The following is a 4,664-nucleotide window of genomic DNA, read 5'->3' on the forward strand; positions in this document are numbered from 1 at the left end:
AAATAAAACAGGTTACTGCCACTGGAAAAGAGAGGAGGGGGAAGTGATAAGTAAAACTTATTTCTCGAAGTTGGCCCAACCTCATAATGGTCACATATCCATATGATCAGCATAATAAAACTATGTAAAAAAGTACTCACATAAGACAAACGAAAATAGTATTTTCTCCCCAAAATTAAAAAAGTCACCCAACCATCAAACATTTACTCTATAAGGTTCCTTTTTCCACCACGTTTTGGGTAGTATATATATTTAAGCTTATAATTACGAATATTTTATAAATTATAGCCTTGTACAAGTTCAATAATAATTTAAACAGAATTTGAAGTAGTTGTTGATTAAGCAAAGCTACATTAGACTATCTGCTGTGTCCACTGCGGGGAGTCGAGCCCCGGATTTTAGCGTTGTAAATCTATAGGCTTACCGCTGTCCCTCCAAAGGACCAGAATTTGAGAAATAATTATTAGTGCACATACAACAAAGATTCTTAATATTTTTAAAGTCTAAATTATTTTTAAAAGTTTTATAATTATAAGTAAAAGCAGCGACACAAAACACCAGTTAACGCATAAATACATTAAAAATTCAGCAAAAAGTACAAAAATAATTATCATCAGAGCTTTTTTGTTTCTTGTTAAGCACAGAGCTACACAATGGGCCATCTATCTGTGCTGTATCCACCACGAGTATCGAAACATCATTACAGTTAAACCAGCTGGTATACGATTATCGTGTTTGTTTGTGTGTGTTTTGCGCATGTATATACTGATAAGCGCGCGCACACACATCAGAATCGTGGTAACATGTTAATACCTAATACGTCTACTGAAATTGACCCAAAATGTGACCTGTTGCCCTAAAGTTAAAATCCTTCCTGTAGAAACTTTCAGTTCCCCGGTGAGTCAGCAGTAAGTTTACGAACAACGCTAAAATCTGGGATAACCCATTGTATTGCTTTGCACTAAAACAAACAAAGACCTTCGTAAGGCAGCGATTAGTATTATTTGAGCGCTATTTGTTCATTACTATTTAATTTTAAAAAGCACATTTAACGCAATAGGATCCATTAGTTTTATGTTTATATAATATATTTGGATATTTTTTGTACTATCACGAAAGTAAGTAATTCACAGACTAAACGATATTTAATGAATAGATAAAGTTCAACACCTTTACTTTTGAAATAAAACAGTTTCAAAGTACGAGATTAATAAGCAACAAAACCATTTCGACAAGATTCTGCACACACCTGAGCGATCAATATCATTACAATTTTTAAAGATTAATGACAGGTTATACACTTGGAGACGGCTTGAATGGGTAATGAAGAAACTATTTTAATATAAGTTTAGCATAACAGCAAATGTACAACATTTCGACAAGGTTTTGTGACCGTCTCCAAGCATTATTAGTCTCAAAGTGGGTTCCTCGTCATCGAATAGGTTATTTACTATTCACTCGACCACACAATGTAATTTATTACCATAATTTTCACTCATTAGCTAATCTTGAATACTACTTTTGTAGCGTATTACTTGTTGAATCTTTAAGATTCCTACATCGTGACATGGCCACTCACTTCCTTTAAGCTGAGAGACCACGTTCAACTAATTAGGAAATAATTAAAACGGCATTCACTCGTAAAATATATACTATATATATATACATAAAGGTACTGACCTGTAAAGACCTACGTCAGAAAGTTAGTAAACATTCATTAAATTCTGTGAAAACAAAACTGCTTGAAGTAAACTTACTTCAGTATGTGTTACAGCCTTCTCTAACAACCGATATATAACACGGTACAAGGAGTTAATGTGTTTTCAACACGGAAGCACTTTGGATTTGCTACAAATACTCCTTTCCAAATGTTCTTAATCTCTATACAATAGATTAAATATAAAAAAAGTTTCTAAAGAACAATACAAAATTCATATTTAATACTTAGATTTAGACAGATTCCACGTCAATTTGGTTGAAATACATTTTTATCAGAAGACTATCTATTGCGAAGAATTTAAAAAAAAATTGTCTAGCAATCTTTTGTATGAAGTTAAAGCAAATAAAAAAATTGAGGAAAAAAGTTGCTTTATTCTATGATTCAAAGAGGAGTTGAAACGTCTAACTATAACCAAAAAATTATATACGTAAGCAGTGTGGTTAGTTAATTCAACTTTTTTTTATAATGTGCAGTTAAATATCTAGAAAAGTAAAATTAAAAAAAAAGGAATAAATAACAAAATTATTAAAAATATAAAGATGATAACAAAGACTTTTGGAAAATACTAAACAAATTAACTGGTATAAAAATTAAACAATGAGCAGTGAGATGTGTCTAAAAGTTATATATATTTATATACACACGCACGCACACACATATATAGTCAATAACTTAACAAGTAGGAAATAAATAGGTGTACTTTGTGTTTAAATAACATTGAAAACTTCCGTTATGTAACACTAGTTGATTGATATGTTTTAGCACACACCTACACAATGGGCTATTGCATTTCATCCGCTGCAAGGATCGAACCCAAAATTTTAGCATTACAAGTCCTAAAGACTATCGCAGAGCCAACGAGGAACATACATAGATTGATATGAAGTTTATATGAATACAACATTAACAGTACGTACAGTATTAGAAGTAATTATAAAAATGGTTAGAAAGAAAAAAAAAGAGTACAAAAGGCACATATTCCCGGATTGCCATCCCTAGATCGTATGAAAATGAACTGCACCAGAGTACAGTTAAGTTTTAATATCTTATACTAGAATGGTTGTTATCCATCCAATGAGAAAGTGCCTAGCTTACGTTCAGTCAGTCATACAATATCCAGTTCCTATTACTGTAATCCAGCCATAACTCTTAGAACTGAAATACCGCAAGACAAGAGTGTACAAATTAAAGTTTTTGGCTCGTCAAGGCTATTCCATATGAAAAATTGTGGCAAGACTCCGTGTTTAAATAAGAACTGTATTCAAGACTTTGAAAGAGGGTAGGTGAAACTGGAATTGTTAATAATAAAAGTGATAGCGGTAGAAAACCGAAATTCTCCAGAAGTGGTGTTAAGTATCTCAGGGAATGGGCTCTATAAGAAAGAAGATGGTTGAATACAGATCTATTCAACAACCTTACTGTATGAATGTTACCTCGAGAACAGTAAGCCACATATTAGGACGAAGTAATCTCAACGGACGTGTCGCTGTTCGAAAACCGTTGCTTAGAAGAGGTAACAAACCGTTGGTATCTCGACGGTTAAGATACAGCTGTAACACCTACAGTTAGAGCTTGGCCTGCACAACAACTCGTTATGAACATTCTTGAGACCAGTGGGCTTGAGTAAAAACCGAGATCAAAAGGCGACTGGACAACTTGGCCGAATAGTGGGGACTAACACAAGACATTTGATCCAATATTCCACCTTATACAAAGGGTAATGCTCTGTGTAAAAGCACATGGCTTATACGCAAAATACAAATGCATTGTACATGTAATGAAATCCTAAACCAGTCATGTTATTTTTTTATATTTTGTTATTTCTAACTTTATAACTGTGTTTTACGTTAATTTCACGTGAACAGGGATACCAAAGTATCTAATATACTAGTCTGGATGTTAGCATTTATATTTTGTAATTGGGTTCCGCGAGATAAATCTTACGTGCCTGAGCTTATTTAGAGTATTTTAATACATGATTGATCGCTTATATCACCTACTGTTAATGATGGAATCATTGATTTTACTATATAAATAAATTATTGTATAATGTATGACTCCTTATTTACAATTTTAAAAAGAAAAAAGTTATTATGATATAGAACAAATAAACTTGCACTTGATTAAAAGATATACAGGGCTTCTTTGAAGCATTTAACAGTGGTAAAAAAATATTAAAATCACAAGACAACACGTTACCATTAAAACTTCCATGCTATGACAAGCTGTGAACTACAGTTTTGAATCATATCGGTTGTCATCAAACTAACTAAATCGGTGGGAAAGCATTTCAACCTATGAAATTTATATAACACAAGTTGGGAAAATTGTGTGGTTCAATATTTACTTCTATATCTGTCTTTATATTATTCCTTTTTGATACAAAATTTAGAAAAAACGACCTTTATACTGCAGATATATATATATATATATAAATATTTTAATTTTAACCAACGTTTCGCCTTTTCGGCTTCATCAGGGTCAGTATACACAACTGTTTCATATCAGAATATATTTTTATACTATTCCATCTCAAAAGAAAGAGATAAAGCTCCTTATCCTCCCTACTACTTTTATCAATCAGAAAATTGGTGTTAGCGCCATCTCTTGGGCATCGAATAAGATTCTATAAACAAATTAATACGACTTTTTGTTTTTTTATCGGTAGCAGCAATCAGGTTTACTATACATGGTACCACACATTGTTATTATTGGATGAGTAATTAAACAGTAACAATTTTTACATCTTAGATAAAGTTTTAAATATAATAAGAGTATTTTTTAAAAAAGTTTGATTTACAACAAAATATGGTAAGAATAATGTTTTTACTAACATAAACAGTTTCAAGATTTTCACAGTCACTCTTTATTTCAGTTTTTCTGTAAAACATAAAAAGCAACATGTTGTAACAAATGAATCTATTAGGTCGTCAAGAAATTAATG

The sequence above is a fragment of the Limulus polyphemus genome, unplaced genomic scaffold, assembly GCF_000517525.1.
Source record: "Limulus polyphemus unplaced genomic scaffold, Limulus_polyphemus-2.1.2 Scaffold608, whole genome shotgun sequence".
In the NCBI taxonomy this organism is placed as follows: Eukaryota; Metazoa; Arthropoda; class Merostomata; order Xiphosura; family Limulidae; genus Limulus; species Limulus polyphemus.